The sequence below is a fragment of the Macrobrachium rosenbergii genome, chromosome 8 (assembly GCF_040412425.1).
Source record: "Macrobrachium rosenbergii isolate ZJJX-2024 chromosome 8, ASM4041242v1, whole genome shotgun sequence".
Lineage (NCBI taxonomy): Eukaryota > Metazoa > Arthropoda > Malacostraca > Decapoda > Palaemonidae > Macrobrachium > Macrobrachium rosenbergii.
The window spans coordinates 15,760,451-15,780,704 of NC_089748.1; the positions used below are offsets into that span (position 1 = coordinate 15,760,451).

General features: G+C 38.2%; 1 long non-coding RNA gene and 1 pseudogene across 1 annotated transcript; both read left to right on the top strand.

Annotated features, from left to right (window-relative positions):
• The first annotated feature begins 1,228 nt into the window (after positions 1-1,228).
• Positions 1,229-19,129, top strand: LOC136841219 (uncharacterized). The gene is made up of 2 exons (XR_010853830.1): positions 1,229-1,320; positions 18,250-19,129. It is a non-coding gene; the product is annotated as an uncharacterized lncRNA (long non-coding RNA).
• On the top strand, positions 12,686-13,604 carry LOC136841292 (uncharacterized; annotated as a pseudogene).
• Positions 19,130-20,254: the final 1,125 nt, after the last annotated feature.

The window sequence follows — 20,254 nt, forward strand, 5'->3', positions numbered from 1 at the left end:
GGATATCGTCTCCAAAAGCAAAACACCTGAGTTCGACGGGTGGGTTGATGGGAGATGGTATTCACTTATACCGTCTCTTGTGGCCGACTGGTTAGTGTGTCACTGTAGTCCTGATTCCTCGTCCGTCGCTGGTTCGACCCCACGGGACGGTGGACTTATTATCAACTAAAAAAAATTCCCCTTCGGTAACATATATGAAAATATATTACTTCCGAGGTAGAGTGAATTGGATATTAAAGGACGTTTGTAGCTTTCTGATGGTATATGAATCACGGTGATGTGATAAATAGTCATAATATGGCTACGTGCGACAAACGCACTACACGGTCAACATGGCAGAGGTGGGTGGATATCGTCTCCAAAAACAAAACACCTGAGTTCGACGGGTGGGTTGATGGGAGATGGTATTCACTTATACCCTCTCTTGTGGCCGACTGGTTAGTGTGTCACTGTAGTCCTGATTCCTCGTCCGTTGCTGGTTCGACCCCATGGGACGGTGGACTTATTATCAACTAAAAAATTCCCTTCGGTAACATATATGAAAATATATTACTTCCGAGGTAGAGTGAATTGGATATTAAAGGACGTTTGTAGCTTTCTGTTGGTATATGAATCACGGTGATGTGATAAATAGTCATATATATATATATATATATATATATATATATATATATATATATATATATATATATATATATATATATATATATATATATATATATATATATATATATATATATATATATATATTATATATATAATATATATAATATATATATATATATATATATATATATATATATATATATATATATATATATATATATATATATTAATTACTAATTAATTACTAAATGCAACTCCTGAGAAGGTTTTGAAAGGGTTTTATTGCTAAAAAATAAACTACCATTTCCTTATGACCAACCTTAAACAGCTACTTGGGAAAGTTTAATGTGTTGACGGCAGTAAGAAAAAAATCTGTAATGACCAAGCGTATATATTTCATTTCATCACCAAAGCACTGAAATTATACAAATCAGACTAATATTATGACTTGAAATTGATTATAACAGTGATGTGATATAACAGGTTTTAATAGTTGGAGAGCCTGTGCAATTTTAATCACGTTTTTATATTATCGTGGTTCCCTCGACACTCAGAGTGGAAAGGGTTTCAGTCTTAAGCAAAACTAAGTGTCCAGAATATTATGATCTTCGTAAACGTATTCCAGGTTTTCCAGTCCTGGAAGACGGTCGGCTCAAATTGTTGGAACTGCACTGCCAACCATGGTTTCGTCCAGGATACACCAATCGAAAGGTGGTAGGTTGTTTATAGAAGGTTTATGGATTTGTGTATCTATTTCATACTCATATATACTTGTGTGAATAAATACATACATACATACACACCTTAGTTGTTCTTCCGTGTCAACATTTTGATTCTACTTGTATGACAATCATCAAGATCGAATCGCAACGGATCGTGATGTTTTATTGTTAACGAAGTATTGCCAATTTGGCAACACATTTAGCATTGTATGTTTAGGCACATGTAAAAATACTCACATGTATTATCATTGCCAGGAGCAGTAGGGAATCTGTAATCTTAGTATATATATACATACTACATTCAATATCATCTCTGCTGCTACATAATTAATATCATTGTTAGGATATTAATAACTGTATCTGGCTACAGTGGTAGGCGGGAAGAGAAGAAGAATAACAGCACACGCCGACACAGCTCCTCTCTGTATCCTCTTGTATACGTTAATTCTGTTCGAGAATACATTACCATTTTAAAAGAACCTACCGGTATTCATTCAGTACCTTATACTGGGACTTACACCCAAAGAAGATGGCGCAGTGATTATGGGAAAGTGGTAAAAAACTCGAAAGAAAAGTTTTAAGGAAACCCCGCCATCAGCTCAGTGTTTCAAGCGAAGTGAACTGTAAACTTTTCGTCATTTTCAAAGTGATACTGACTTTGGAGTTACTCGCAGTGAAGTGTATAAGTGCAGTGTAGTGCACAAAGTGTAGTGTGGCAGTGTTACGGTGTGTATTACGTTTAGGACTTTTATTCATCATTTAATGAGCACACGGCCCGTCTTCATGTCCGTTTCTGCTTCCTGATAAATCACCTCTCAAACACCGTCATTGGGTAACTGACAGTGTTGCCAGATGGCATCATCCATATTTCTGGGAAAATTGGGGTAAAAATTCTGGAGATTTCTGGGAAACTTCAAATATATATATATATATATATATATATATATATATATATATATATATATATATATATATATATATATATTATATATATATATATTATATATATATATATATATATATATATATATATATATATATATATATATATATATATATATATATATATATATATATATATATATATATATATATATATATATGATTTTTGTGTATATGTATGTAGGTGTGTGTGTCTGTGTGTATATATCTATACATGTATGTATGTATGTATGTATGTGTGTGTATATGTGTGTGTATATATATAATATATATATATATATATATATATATATATATATATATATATATATATATATATATATATATTGTGCATATTCAAAGTACATATATACATATAATGTTAAAAAGAAAAAAAAATAATGTGATGAAATGAAAGGAAAATTGAACAGCAAAAGTAACATCAGTGGATTCCTTAGAAATACTAACCTTAATTATTTCCTGCAAGCCCATCAGTTGATTTGCATATGTCGGCATTCATTTTTTAATCATCTTGTTTGTCACCTCAGTATCAAAACAAGAACTGTTCATCATAAGACACCTTGTATGAAGTAATCCAGAAATAGTTTCAGTCGATAGTCGATTCCTAGTCTTTGTTTTCATTCTGTTAACGGAGGAGAACACCCTCTCAGCTGTAGCACTCGAATGCGGAAGACTGAGTAGAGAGATCATGATATAAGCAGGGTTTGGAAAGAATGGTGCTCCATCACCAGTCGTAGAATGTTTCACTTTCACCCAAAATTTGACTGGTGTTATACTTGGGTCATCCAACACAATATCTGAGTGAGTGTTCCGAAGCATACGCCATTCAGTATCAATACTTTGGATATTTTCCTTGTTAACAAGATGAGGGAAATTGTTCCGAAGCATACGCCATTCAGTATCAATACTTTGGATATTTTCCTTGTTAACAAGATGAGGGAAATTGGTTATTAGAGGACCTAATGAAGAAATGCGTTTTTCTCTGACAACAAGGAGGTCCAGTGCTTCTAAATGTTTAAATACAGCCTTATTAAATGGGAACCGTTTTGAGATCTGCAATGCTGCTTCAATGAAAAAGTCCAAACATCTCAGTTTAAAATGATTAATAGCTTCCTTTGGAGTTGATTCAATTTGAGAAAGGGTCATTTCAACTGAAATTCCAAAATACATATCATCCAATTCTTTGAAATTACCTGGATCGCGAGGTCGAATGTCTTGCAGTGGAGTTTTTTCAATATAATCATCTTTCAAATAACATTCTAAAATTGCTCTGTATGACCTTGAGACAGACTTATGGCGGGTGTGTATTTGAGAAGTCTCAGATTGCATTTGTTTGTTAAGAGTATTAAATATGGGCAGAACAAAATCGAGAAACTCTAGACAAAGTTTTGTTGTGGGATCCTTTAATTTCATATGTTCTCACAGGCTAATAGTCTCTCACTTAATACTGCATCTGTAAAGTACAGTGTTAATGCATTATATTGTTCAAGAAGTCTGGATACGACTGAATGAAGCGAAAGCCATCTAGTTTGACAAGGATGGAGTAACTTGTGGGGTTTTACATTTACAAATTCTTGAAATTCTTCAAGAACACCCAATCTCTTTGGACTACATGAAAAATAAGAATGCACGTCACGAGCTAAATCCTCAATGCCTCTTGGTAATTTCAAACATGCGTATGATGCACAGAGCGCGAATGAGTGGCATATACATTTTCATTATAAACAAATGAGGAACTTCCTCTTTTAGTAGTGATGACAGAGAATGATGAGCGCCAAGCACTGTATTGGCACCATCTGCGCCAAATCCAATAAGTTATCTTTATAGGGAATTTCATATTTATTCAGAAAATTTATCAAACTTGTGTGCAGTGCAGTAGCAGAGCCATCCTTCACTGGAATAAGGGCCAAAAAGCAATCTTTTAATCTCGCTATCGAGTAACGTTCTTGCCACAACACACGTGTTTGACACATCCTTTGTCAGTTGATTCATCAACTATTAAAGAAAATTTGTTCAATTTTAAAGTTTCAATTAATTGTGAAAAGCTTTCCTCGCCAGTGACTTTGTTCATAATTGCTGTTACTTTGTTCTGCCACATTTAATATGCTTTGCAATCTCCGAATCTGGACATACAGCCTGCATTAATTTAGGCATATGGTCCACAACAGATAGGGGCAAATCATGTTCAGCAATAAAAGTTGCCAAGCGAATTTCACTTGCTTTCACTGACTCATTCTGTTTCTGCTTTTTGCTTGTTGATGCCATGTCAAGCAGTGATGGCTGCTTTCGTAAGGAAATAGAATTCTCGGTGTGTTTCTTAGAAACTGCATGCTTTCTTAAGTCAGATCTGGCAGCTTTTAATGTTAGATGAACATTGCAACTTGTACAAAATGCAAAAGATGAACCTCTGCTACTTTCCTGAAGCCACTTTTTAAATTCTTCTTCACTTTCCCACAATTTTGAATACTTTTGATTATATTTCCGCTTGGCTTTTTTTGCCGGAACACTAGTAGGTGTTTCATAACCACTGCCATCATCAGATGATCTATCCATTTCAATGTGTTTCCAGTACAACGAATTATTGTAACAGTACTGTCTCACTATGGCGAATACGCAACACAGACTGCTAAGACTGGTCACTGGACTCAATGGTCAAGTATTATGAAGTTGAACGCGGGTAAAAGTTGCGAACGTACACAGTCAACGATCATGGCTGTGACATGTTCAATACGTTGCGCAGACTCGGTAAATCTCATAGGATATTAATATGAACGCTAGTAAAAGTAACGAACTTACACAACCAACGATCACGGCTGTAACATGTTCAATACCTACTTACACAGACCCGGTAATTCTCAGAGGAATAATATGAATGCTAGTAACAGTAAAGATCTTACACAAGCAATGATCATGGCAGTGACATGTTCAATACATACTTGAATACTCTCCCCATACCATATTTCAAACGATGCCCAACCCCGTAAATCTTTGTCATACCCGAATGAATATTTGAGGATCTTTGCACAATCAAATATTTTAATAATAATGCAAGTTTGATGATATACTATTTTTTTTCAGAGTACAGATTTAGCGTATATTTCAACATTTTAAGCGATTGTATTAAGCATATCAGGTGATGTATAAACCTAATGTAGATCATATATATATATATATATATATATATATATATATATATATATATATATATATATATATATATATAAAACACACACACACACACACACACACACACATATATATATATATATATATATATATATATATATATATATATATATATATATATATATATATATATATATATATATAAAGAGAGAAATATTGCATATTATGATAGATAAGTCAAGCAGTTTATCCCCCAAATGCTAAGCTGCATATCAGCGATACATTTTATATATATATATATATATATATATATATATATATATATATATATATATATATATATATATATATATATATATATATATATATATATATATATATATATATATAAAATAAAATAAATGTGTGTGTATGACATTAACAGAAAATACATACAGTGCCACGAGGTTTATCATTATCAAACAACTTCAGGTAAAAAAATGTGAATTAGAAATACAAATCTGGCATAAAATTGACAACCATGAATGATCCTATGCAGTCGCGGCAAGGGTTCCCAGGTGATACCACAGCTAACCTGAAAACTCCTATAAGAAGACCGCCAATTTGCCAAACTGTGGAAAACGCCAAATCTGAGAACTCAGATCGAGCCGTATGTATGAAAATGGGTGTACAAAAATTTAAACACTCATCCTATGTGCATTTATGCAGAGACCGCACTACTTTTCAGTGACATTACGGATAATTCTGGATATTTCTCCAATAAATTCTGGTCACAAGCAAAATTCTGGAGATTTTAAGCTATACTGTAAAAAATTCTGTAATTCTGGAATCTGCTAAAAATTCTGGAGAAATCCAGACTTTTCTGGGAATCTGGCAACGCTGGCACTAACTGATCACACTGTCGCACGCACGCACACACTCGGCGACTCTGCGGCAGTGTTGCCACTATAAAATTTTGTAATTCCCAAGAACGACCCATGAAAAATCCCAAGAATGACTATAAATTCCCAAGACCCTCAAAACACACATTTGAAAGGTAAAACCAATTGATTTGAGTGATACACTATATATTTCTCACCTGAAGCAGTTGCTAATTGAGGTAAACATTTATGGCTTCTTCAATCTCCTCAGTATCACCTTCATCCGCATATAAAGTTGCCAGTTCACCTCCTTTTCTGCTAGCTTCTCGTTCCATATATCGCTTATGACACTTCCCTCCTTTAATATCTTTAATGAGTGCAGGTGAGGGTTCCCAACGGTGGCACCCATCTTGCCTTGAAATGGATTGCATTGCAAGAATGCGGTTTGCAACAGTTGACACTTACAGCTTGTTAGTTTGCTTATTTTTAATACGATTCAGCTGGGAAAATACCCTCTCTACACAGGCAGATGAGTGTGGAAGCACCATTAAATTGCACATAAACGTAGAGAGATGATGGAACTTTGTCTGATTATTGGCGTCTTTAATTGATTTCAACTCAAGCCAGAATGAGGTTGCAGGCATACCCGAGATGTTTTTCAGAGATTCCTTGAATTGCAACAAATCCTTCCACTGATCTTGCAATTCATCTAATTCTTCTTCTTTAACTAAGTTTGGAAAATTCACTGCCAGTTTTCCAATAGATTTAATCCTCTCTGAGGTGAAAGTGCTTCTTTGGGATCCATGATACTTAACATAGCAAGAATACTATCCTCCTTAAAATTGAATCTTTTCTTCATTTGAGTGCACAACTCCACCAAAAATCTCTTACAATCATTCCGAAATCTGCCTTCATATTCTCCTAATGGCTGCTTAATGAGCATGGCCTCACATCTGCCACCAAGTTCTATAATGCTTTTGCGTTTTGCAGCATCATTAGGATCATGTTCTGCCAAACTATGTGAATGAAGAATGTCTTCATCTACAAACAAAGCAAGGATACTTCTATATTCATCTGATATAGTAGAATATAGGGTTGCAATTCGAAAATATTGAGATTGGAACTCAAGGTTCATTTTATCAACTTTACTTATGATGTAATTAAGGAATAATAACATGTGCTTTGTTCCTGGGGTAGCCATGGTCTTGCTAATTTGCGATGCCCCATCCACCTTATCTGTTTTAGCTTCTCCCTGAAAGAATAACTGCAGTGCATCCCATTGTTCTAAAATCCTCGATAATACCAACCCCCTTGACAGCCATCGAGTCTGTGACAGTTTCAACATTTTGTGCTTAGGAGACTGTACTACATCTTGAATCATCTGAAATTGGTGTTGACGTTTATTGCTCCTTGAAAAATAACAACACATCTTTTAAGAATGTTTCAAGGAATGATGGCAATGTGTTACTGGCATGGCTCGAACATAAGGCAAATGAGTGACATACACACCCTAAAATGAACACAGACGGAAGGTCTCTCTTTAGATGAGCTTGAAATCCATTATTTACCCCTAGCATAGTAGAACAATTGTCACTTGCAAACCCTACAGTATTTTGTAAGGGTATCTCTTCCTTTTCCAACATCTCTTTTACTGATTTATAGAGTCCTTCTGCACTCGCATCATCCACCTCTACAAAATCTAAAAGTAAGTCTGCAACTTTACACTTTTTTTCATCATACACTCGTACCATCACTGCTAAAACTTGAGTCACAGAAACATCCGTGCTTTCGTCAATAATCAATGAAAAATAATTTTCTCTGCAAAACTTTGCTACCACCTGTCTTTCTTCCCATGCAATGCCATCCTGAAGCATGTATGAGGCTTTTGTCTTTTTCATTTTCATGTTGCGAGCTGTTTCACACTCTGGGAACATTTTCTTTATTACATCGACCAAATGGTCAGCTTGAGCAAAAGGTACACCATGTTCTGCCATGTAACCTGTTAAATACATTTCAGCTTTCGCAACCTTATCTTGTGGAAGTTCTGCATCACTCCTCTTGAAAAAATGTTTAATATTTAAGGTGTTCTTTTTTGCATCTAAATTTCTTGTGTGCTTTGATGAAGCTTTGTGCTTCATAAGTGCTGATTTATTACAGTTCTTTAGTTTCCAGTCACAAACACTACAGATGGCAGCATTTTTATCATTCGGATCTTCTTTCATCCAGTCTCTAAGTTCGACATCTGTCAACCATTGCTTATTAAATGATTGTTGATACCACCCTTTTGATTTTTTTTGGTGGAGTATTACAGCCACTCTTAGAAGTTCCAGGCTCAGGATCGCTAGAGTCACTCATTGCTGCGGGTGCATACGTGTGTTCTTCAACTGTTAATCACAAACTAGATCAAGCTAGCCGACTTACCCTCAGAGGCTCGGAAGGCTCGGAGATAGACAGGAAAGCTACGATCACCTTACTCGATCTCGACGTGTACTGTACCTGTACGGGCAGGAGGGACTAGGAGGAGGGGCCGGGTGGGGAGTAACACGTTGAGTGAGTAATCAAGTACATTAAAATGATATAGACAATTGGTGTTCTGATACATATTCAGAAGAGGCTATTTTCATTTTTTTAAGTAATTGTTGGTCTGAATGAATGAAAATCCCAAGAAAGCAAGGAGTTTTACATTTAAATCCCAAGATCCCAAGGTAGGACCCGAAATCCCAAGATCTTGGGACAAATCCCAAGGAGTGGCAACACTGCTCTGCGGAGAACGGCAGTCATTTCTCCCGCCTTCCTCCTCCATTCCGTGACGTCATCTCCTTCACTGTTACGTCATCACTGACGACACATCTTATGATGGGAGGCAAAAACAAGAATAAAGATACTACAGGGATGTCTACGCCTTCTGAGGATATCGGAGCTACAAGTATGGATTCTTCTATCAACCCCTCTACCTCTTCAGCCTCAACCAATGATGTTTTAATGCAATTGTTGCAACAACAACAACTGCAACAGCAGCAACTCATGCAGCAACAACAGCATTTTATGCAACAACATCAACAAATGGCTCAAATTTTGGCTAATATACAGCAGGGTATTCACACAACTCCCACAACTCCCACAACTCTCACTACAAGTGCACCAAAAGCTCAGGTTCACTTACCTGAGAAGCTAAAACTGGATGTTTCACTTAGAGGAGCTCAAGAATGGAAGTTAAAATGGAGCGATTATACAACCCTTATTGATTGTCATACATTGCCTCAACCAAAGCAGTTTGCTTCTTTGAGACTTTGCTTAGAAGATGAAGTTTTGCGTGTCTTAGATCACACTTTGGGAGTGAAACCTGATTCAACTCTACCTGTGGACGACATAATCAACAAAATTATAACCCACATCAAGGAACAGAGGAATGAATCTCTTAGAAGATTGGAATTCACCAAATGCAGGCAACAACCTGGGGAGACCTCCGACAACTTTTGGGTAAGATTGAAGCAAATTGCTGATGATATTGACTTGTGTAAAGGAAGCAATTGTGTTGATAATCAGCTGAAACATGCAATACTTGTTGGCTTAACAGATAATGAAACAGTGCAGCATTTATTAAGAATGAAAGCCAATACATCATTATCTGACTTCCTGACTGTTGTTCGTTCTCGTGAAGCAGCACAAAGGACTTCAAGTGCCATAGCCTACAAGTGGAGTATCAACCAGCTAAAGGCACAATGAATGCAATTTCAACATACAAGAAGAGTATGAAGAAACAAAATCATCGAAACAAGCAAGAAGCCTCATCAAATAAGAAAGCAACCCCAGAAGAAGCATTGCAGAAGAAAACAAACACGGGCCAATCTTGTTATTGGTGCGCAGGTGATCGTCACCCTAGAAACAAGTGCCCAGCAAAGGACGCAAAGTGCACAACATGCAGCAAAAAAGGACATTTTGCAAAGATCTGCTTCAAGTCCCAGCAAAGCAATTCAAGAGGACATCCATCTAACAAAAAGGGCAATCAAAATCAAGGGATCATATCAAGTTTAAAATCCGAGGCTAATGTCAGAGCCATCAATGCTGGAAAAATAGGACCACCTTGTCCTGTAATTCCATTACAAATAGTATTCGGGAACAAGCAAGGACTATTAGATGTAATTCCAGACACAGGATCAGACACAACTGTTATAGGTAGACAACACTTACAAAGCTTGGGAATTCAACTAAAAGATTTGGACTCGTCTGATACCCTGAGACTACGAAACCCTGATGACAGTGATTTCAATGGTTACGTCCTGGGATCTATGCAAGCTACTATGACGTATGGGAATGAGAGCACGGCTGGATGGATAAATGTCATGTCCAATCTCTCCCGACCTCTATTATCATGGTCTCACGCTCAAGCCCTTCGGATTGTACCACAGGAATTTCCTCAACAAATACCGGAGAAGAGTGAACAAGGTCAAGTAAAGCATGTATCTCAAAACAACTCCCCTGCCGCAGTCGTCCTCATCTTCAGGATCACCGTCAAGAAAGTCTTCAGCAGACATCAAGAGTGAGCTTCTTCAGCAATTTCCCGATGTGTTAGTAACAAAGGATGACCTTAAGAATGGCATCATACTTAAAAAAATGTCTGGTTCGCCTATGAAAATACATCTCAGGGAAAACGCAAAGCCATTTGCCATTCATACCGCAAGACAAGTGCCATACTCTTGGCAAGAAGATGTCAAGAACGAACTAGAAGCACTGGTCACTCAAGGTATTATAGCACCAGCAGGAGATCAGCCATCTGTATGGTGCCATCCTATGGTTGCAGTTCCCAAACCAAAAGGAGGTGTGCGGATCACCGTGGACATGACGAAACTTAATACTCAAGTGGACCGTCCAACCCACCCCTCACTGACGCCACAGGAAGCCATGAGGCGTATCGATCGAAAAGCAAAATATTTTACAACACTTGACGCACTACATGGCTACTGGCAAATACCACTGGCAGAAGAAGACCGTCACCTTACAACATTCATCTCCCCACTAGGACGCTTCACATTTTGTCGAGGACCAATGGGCCTTTGCTCAACTGGTGATGAATATAACCGTCGAGGTGACGAAGCTTTGTCAGGAATACCTAACCTCGCTAAAGTTGTCGATGATATCATCATATGGGATGACGACCTTGAAAGTCATTGCCAACGTATCAAAGACGTTTTGAACCGATGTCGTGCTCATGGAATAACTTTGAATGCTGAGAAAATGAGCATTGCTTCTCCCAGTGTATCATTTTGCGGATATACCATTTCTGAGACAGGTATAGCAGCTAACAAAGATAAAATAAAAGCAATCACTGGGTTCCCTACATCAACTAATATCACAGACTTAAGGTCATTCATGGGATTCGTAAATCAATTGGCTGAATTCACTCCAGACATCGCTTCAACCGCACAAGTTCTTCGACCACTTATGAGCCCAAAGAATTCATTTATATGGACATCAGATCATAATGCAGCTTTTCTGAAGACGAAGAAAGCACTTGCAGAACCCCCCATATTGGCGCATTTCGACCATACTCTACCAACGGTGCTACAAACGGACACATCAAGACTCAACGGTATTGGTTACGCCCTCTTACAAGAACATGCAGGTGTATGGCGTTTGGTCCAATGTGGATCACGTTTTTTGGCAGATGTGGAAAGCAGGTACAGTACAATCGAATTGGAAATGCTTGCAGTAGTGTGGGCCATGAAGAAATGCAAATATTACCTTCTAGGTCTAGCACAATTTAGTCACATAACTGACCATAAACCACTGATTCCACTACTAAACTCATATACTTTGGACTGTATTGAAAATCCAAGACTACAGAGACTACGAGAGAAAATTTCCGGATACGTCTTCACTAGTACGTGGCGCAAGGGCAAAGACCTCTGCATACCAGATGCTCTTTCACGTGCCCCAGTAGACACACCGACAGAAGACGACGTAACCCTGGGAAATGAGACAAGTATGTGCATCAGAAGTGCCGTAATACGCAGCATCGCCACTATAAGAAACCTCTCTATCTCTGCAGGACCAGTTACGACTACTCAAGACGCTTCATCCAGTGACCCCATCTTGGAAGAAATACACCGTGCAGCACTCATCGACAAAACCTACAAACAGATCGTCGAACAAGTGATAACAGGATTTCCCCCCTCAAACAAGGCACTTCCAGAAGATCTGTTACCTTACTGGAAAGTACGTGACCAATTATCTTTAGATGGGAACCTCATATTATATGGTGCAAGAATCCTAGTGCCACAAAACCTTCGACGACAGGTTTTGACGAGACTTCACGACAGTCATCGCGGTACTGAAGCAACCAAACGACGAGCAAGACAAACCGTATGGTAGCCAAGTATCAATAATGACATCTCTAATGTAGTTCGCACATGTGAGACATGTCAGGTCATGCTCCCAAGTCAACAAAAAGAACCATACCTCATCAATACTGACACACCCTCCAGACCGTTTGAGTCCGTGTCTGCAGATTTCTTCAGTGTTGCTGGTAGGGCTTACCTCGTCTATGTTGACAGATACTCAGGATGGCCAGCAGTCGGTCATTGTGGAAATGATACTACAATGTCCAAAACTATTCAACTTTTCAGGACTTTCTTTAGGGATTTGGGTGTACCCATCAGACTCAGAACGGACGGAGGACCCCAATTCACAAGCCATGATTTCGCTGATTTTCTGAAACGCTGGGGAGTTCGCCATGACTTATCCACCCCATATTACCCACAGTCGAATGGACACGCAGAATCTGCTGTGAAGGCGATCAAACACCTCATAAGTCTCAAGTAATGGAGATATCAGGAACTGCGAAGCATTTGATCGTGGATTACTAGAACTAAGAAACACACCTAAACCTGATGGTCGGAGCCCAGCACAAATCCTATACGGAAAACCCCTTCGTTCATGCGTGCCTGCACATGCAAAGTCTTTTGCACCTGAATGGCAGAAGAGAACTATTGATTGTGATCAACGAGCAGCAGAACAATTCAGGAATTCTGTTGACAGATACAACAAACATGCCAAACCTCTACCCCCTATTCCTATCGGAGCAACCATTAGGATCCAAGACCCTATTTCAAAACGTTGGGACAAAGTTGGTACAGTTATGGGTAAAGGAAGGAATCGAGACTACCTGATAAAAACGGCAGCACGAGGAGTACTCTGGCGCAACCGCAGATTTCTACGTACCATCCGTACACTTGCCATACAGCATCAGGATGACAGTCCCCTTCAATCCTCTCCAGCATCAGCACAGTCAACCAAAACTATCCATCAACAAGTACGGCGATCACAAAGACTGGCTCATCGTCCATAAAACCTTTATGAACGCTAAGAGGAAGGGAAGTGTATGACAATCATCAAGATCGAATCGCAACGGATCGTGATGTTTTATTGTTAACGAAATATTGCCAATTTGGCAACACATTTAGCATTGTATGTTTAGGCACATGTAAAAATACTCACATGTATTATCATTGCCAGGAGCAGTAGGGAATCTGTAATCTTAGTATATATATATACATACTACATTCAATATCATCTCTGCTGCTACATAATTAATATCATTGTTAGGATATTAGTAACTGTATCTGGCTACAGTGGTAGGCGGGAAGAGAAGAAGAATAACAACACACGCCGACACAGCTCCTCTCTGTATCCTCTTGTATACGTTAATTCTGTTCAAGAATACATTACCATTTTAAAAGAGCCTACCGGTATTCATTCAGTACCTTATACTGGGACTTACACCCAAAGAAGACTACTGACCTTCAGTTTTCCTTAAATTTCTGTAAGTTTTCACACACATTTGTAGGCTTTGTGGCAACGTATTTAACTGAGGCTGAGTGCCTTATTTTTATCTTGGGCTGTAAAAGGGGTCATTTAGAAAATCCCCAGAATGAAGTGAAATCAAACGAGCACCAGCAAATTAGGACGAGAATACAGGGAGAGCATTTACACAGACCCTTCCTTCCTTCCTTCCTTCCTTCCTTCCTTCCTTCCTTCCGTTTGAATGAACGTGTGGTTATATTGTTTACACTATGCCTACAATTGCTTCAATACTGGTGAGCGTTCAGCTTCCAGCATGCATAAGTGTTTAATTTACAGTGTTGCAATTAAATGCGTAAGCGACATAAACAGGGCAGAAGTCAAGTAGGCTTTCAGTGTACAAAAAAATGGCCAAAAACGATCGATAGGCAGGTCCGTGCCGGGAACGAGGTAAGGATTTTGGGCTAACCTAGAGTAAGCATAGCCTAACTACTTCTTCCTTGACCTCATTTTGGCTGTACTAACACCCGCCTTTGGCCTATTAAATGTGAACAATTGAAGGGTTGCTTTACGTTTGCATGCTCACATATTTTCATTACAATGGCAGAGGAACCATGAAAAATAGCCAAGGATGTGGTTTTCCCTCCGTTATACCTAAACTTAATTAATCACGGATCTAACTCTTGGTATATGTTAATCACTTGAGAACCCAAGCATCATTTTGAAAGGTGTAAACTCAGGTGATCGTTGCAGGGGCAGGATAATTGATCGAAGATACAGACCAATTATGTTTTTCATAACTCTTAATAAACCTCTCAGGTGATGTGGAACATCAGACCATTTGCGTCATAGCCCCTGCTTGTGTGCTAAGATCTTTATGTTGCTGTATAATGTACAATGCATAATGTTTAATGTATAATATATACACTAGTCTGTGGGAGTTTGCTGTGCAAGTTCATGGTCCCACAGCCTTTTCTGTAGCAATGCATTTCCATTATGGTAAATGGTAGGTTAACAGGTACTTAATAACTAAATACATAAAGTATAGTGTATAGGAGTGCATCCCCATTATGGTAAATGGCAGGTTAACACAGGACTGCATTCCCATTTTGGTAAATGGTAAGTTAACAGATACTTAATAACTAAATACAAAATATAGTTTATAGGAATGCATTTCTATTATGGTAAATGGTAGGTTAACATAGGAATGCAATCTCATTATGGCAAATGATCAGTCATTAAATTGTGGGATGCTCCTCAGAATATAGCCACCAGGAGTATGGTTATGGGTCAGCATTCTTCATTAGTGAGAAGATAATAATTAGTGTCTATCTATAACCCCACTTTTCTATATTAAGCAGAAAGTTAATTTTGCATCAGATTGTCAATCCTTACTTGTCAAACATCTCAGCAGCCTTGATATATGATATTGGCTTCGGACATTCACAAGCACATTGATATTATAATGAAGTGGAAGCTGACAATGGTTTCGTTATTAACATACTTTTTATGGTTTCATTATTAACCTACCTTTTACATTTTCATTATTAACCTACCTATTATGGTCTCATTATTAACCTACCTTTCCCGGTCTCATTATTAACATACTTTTTATGGTCTCATTATTAAGCTACCTGTTCCGGTCTCATTATTAACATGCTTTCTATGGTCTCATTTTTAACATACTTTTTATGGTCTCATTATTAACATGCTTTTTATGGTCTCATTATTAAGCTACTTTTCACGGTCTCATTATTAACCTACCTTTTACAGTCTTATTATTAACATGCCGTTTACAGTCCCATTATTAACCCACCTTTTATGGTCTCATTATTAGCCTACCTTTTACTATCCCATTATTAACCTATCTTTTACGATCCCATTATTAACCTACCTTTTACAGTCTCATTATTAACATACTTTTTATGGTCTCATTATTAACCTACCTATTACAGTCTCATTATTAACCTACTCCTACTACCAATAATAAGGGTAAACATAAGGCTTCAGTTTCTTGATAGTAGTGGAAAAAAAACACATTTCATCGTAGGCATTGAAATCCATCATTAAGTTGAAGCTTCAGTCAGTGTCAGTGGGGACATCTGTATGTCATTTGAATTGCTTTTCATTTTCATTGTTTACATAGGGTTATAGAAGAGTATTTTTAAAATGATCTTTGTGGGTTGTATTAAGGAGTTTTGGCACTTCATAAAAGGCCGAGGAAGACAGGAAATTCATCCTCAGAAATGGATGGCATAAAGGACAGGTCACACTGTTGTTTAGCCCAGAATTCATGACGTCCATAGATTAAGGCATTTTCACTTTAAGGTGAGTTTTCATTTTAGTATTTGTCAAACTGGAAGTTAGTCAGATTTACAACAAAGGCATTGGTTGTTGATTTATATTGTTATTTAAAACTCGTTTTGAAGAATAATAACCCGTTTTGGTTATTATTCTCACGGTAAGGTTATTATTTTGATGAATGATTATATTCTCTCCCTCTCTCAAACACACACAACACTCCACCTACAACCCTCAGATCACAACAGCCCACATCCACCCACAGTCCTCCCACACCCTAAGCCACAATCATCCACCCACAAGCCTCCACCCACAAGCCTCCACCTATAATCTTCCACCCACAACTAATCACCTATAACCCTGCACTTACAACCCTCCACCTACAACCATCTGCTCACAACAACACACATCCACCCAAAACCCACACCCACAACCCTAAACCTATAACCCTCCACTCACTACCTTTCACCAATAACCATCCATACAACCCTCCATCTATAACCATCCCCTACAATCATCCACCTACAATCCCACACCAGTAACCTTCCCCTAACAATCTGCTGCCCAAAACCCTACACTAACACTCATCAACCCACAACCCTCACCCACTACAACCTTCCACCCACAACCCTCCACCAAACACCATCCACCCACAACGTTCTGTCCACAACCCTTCATACGCAACCTTCGATCAACAACCTTCTACAAACTCCTCCCCACAACCATCCACTTGCAGCCATACACCATAACCTTCCACACACCCATCCACCCACAACTTCCCACCTGCAACCTTGTACCCACACCCCTTCACCCACAGTCACCATCCAACAACCCTTCACCCATAACCATTCATCCACAGTCACCCACCCCATTACCTTACACCAACTACCATCCTCCCACTGCCATCAAACCGTCCACTTGCTATCCACCCATAACCCTCCACCTACAATCTTCCACCCACAATCCCAATCCTCCACAAATGGTCCTCCACCCACAACCCTCTGAAATTTCTCTATTCACAACATTCATCCACCCACATCCTTCCACCCACAGTCATCCTCATATAACCTTCCACATACAACCATCCATCCACATTCTCCATCCACAGCCTTTCATCTACAATTCACCTGTATCCTTCGTCTGAGGCTTCCTTGGCCTTCCTGCAGGACACACCAGAATCCTTCTCAAGGATTCCAAAACACATACATAGTTAGCAAGGCTTCTCTCTCTCTCTCTCTCTCTCTCTCTCTCTCTCTCTCTCTCTCTCTCTCTCTCTCTCTCTCTCTCTCTCTCATAGTTAAACTCAACAGAGCCAGAATGACAGTAATCGATTTGAAATATTTTTCTCAGTCGCCTCAGTACATTCTCTGAGACTTATCAGATCATACTCCTGCAACCTTATTTCCCTCTCTCTCTCTCTCTCTCTCTCTCTCTCTCTCTCTCTCTCTCTCTCTCTCTCTCTCTCTCTCTCTTTGTGTTAACTTCTTTACATACAAGATATGTGACACATGGAATAAATTACCACCAGAATTTGTAAAAAGCAACAGAGTGAAGGAAGAGTTTAAAAGAAAGCTAGAGAAAATAATTAGAACACTGTAAATGAACAGTAAAACCTGCTCCTAGAGATAAGTGAGCACATGGTGTCCCCTCGGATGGACTAATAAGTCTTTGAGGCATCCTAATCCTTGAAGGTACATATCTAAGGTAAAGTCAGCAGACACATCTTGAAGCACTGGTCATAGAGATTTGTATCTCCTGACATCTTCATGCATAGGAGTTTAAAGGTAACATGATATGAATTCATATTCAGAGTTGATTTTGAAAAGGAAGTCTGTGAAGTGTCGAGATGACAGCCATGCTTTGAATTCTAAAGTAAGTTCTTTGCTTTCCAGGTACATTTCAGAAGCTGGGATCACTCACTGACAGACAGAGACATTGCACACAGGAATTGAAGTTCCAGCACATCGGATGAAGACAAATTTCTACAATCTGGAAAATCAGTAGAAAATTTACTTTTTTTTTTTTCTTTTTTTTTTAAAGAAAGGTGACCGTTGTTTTTTGGCCAGGAGGGCTGTTCGATTGCTGTTAAATTGCTGTGCCATGATGTTCCTCGTCCTGACTTCATGAATAACAGGATTAGTCAATTATTGTTTGCATTATTCAAGAAGGCTTTTCTTTAGTCTGGTGACCCCTGAATGTAAGGGCTTAGCACTGAAAAGGGAAAATGAACATTTATCACTCTGGCCCTAAAAGAAATAACAATTCTTGTCAAAAAAAAATACTCTGTAGGATGCATTAACTGTACATTGTACCTGCCTCCTAGTATCAGTGGATTTTGCCTTTCATGTAATAACTTATATCTGTCAGTATATTTTGCTTTTCATGTAAAAAGTTGTGTTTCATTATTATTTTTTTATGTAGGATATAATTAATATGTACGGTTTTGGCACTCTTCCATTTGGCAGATAAGTTAAATATTAATAACTCACGTGAGTGTTGATTGTAATATTACCTAAGAAGGTATTCTATGTATCTCACAGTAATATTACTTGAGTAGAGGGTACAAACATTTCATATTTGCTTATGCCTGAATGCCCCAGCGAGAGCCAGCAACGGTCAAACTAGCTAATCGATGGTTAGCAACTGGTTAAACCTTCCTATGCCAGTGTGAGCCCTTTATTTCATCTGTTTATTTCAAACTCTTACAAACCCTTTCCCCCTTAGGGGATAATGCAATCAGTGCACCTCACGCCGTGCACTGTAGGCATTACTTAAGGTTGTTTGCAGCGTCCCTTCGGCCCCTCGCTGCAACCCCTTTCATTCCTTTTGCTGTACAGTACTCGGTTCATTATCTCTTTCTTCCACCTTGCTTTCCACCCTTTCTTAGCAATTGTTTCATAATGCAAGTGCGAGGTCTTCCTCCCCTTACGCCTTTCAAACCTTCTTTACATTCGACATTCATTTGTTTCCGTCTGTTTAATTTGGTTGGCTTTGATGTGCTGTGTTTAGTGAATTGATCAATAATTTAGCACTGCTCTTGTTTTTCGTGGTACTATGACTGCTCCCAGTCATTTCATGATCGTTGCATTTCTTTAAATTCAATCTGTAACTGTGCTTGGATTTTCAAATTTTAAGAATAAGTTTTGGAACTTCAAAAGTTCAAGCGAAGATGCAATGCATTGCTACCCTAATACAATTCAACATGTATTTTAATATTTTACTTAAATTTTTGTTGATTTCTTTATTAATTTAATTTATCTTCAATGACTGAACTCCTCTTTCTGTATTTCCCATTACCTTCTGTTACTTCTTTCGAATGAACACCATAATATTCTTTGGAAGCTTAAATTTCAAGTCAGTGGCTCCTGTGGTAGGCGTGTTCCATGAAAAGGGCTCGCTCATCTTCTGAATAATAATAATAATAATAATAATAATAATAATAATAATAATAATAATAATAATAATAATAATGATGTCAGTATTTTGACATTGTTACCAGTACACTGTAATGGTACTTTCTCTTCCCCGTTGTTTCTTGTCCCTCTCAGATGTTTATTGTGCATCTGTTTTGCTGGGTTAGTATTAAGATATCTAGTTACTATTGCGATTTTTATCCTTCCCCTTAATCTGGCCAGTGTTTGACGACTATCTATTCCTCCTTCAGGCCTTGCCCAGTCGTGTGGGCAAGGGTGGTTAATCCTGCAGTTTATTTAAGACAAACCCAATATCTCTTTATAGCTGAAATAGAAGTTTTGGCTCGTTCAGGCACAAATGAAGATGAGAGGTTTGTTATCCTGGAACACAGACAAGGTTATTTTGTAAGGCTAGTGTTGGTAAATGGATGCAAATATATATGTATATATGTATGTATAGGTATATATAAATAAAATGTGTATA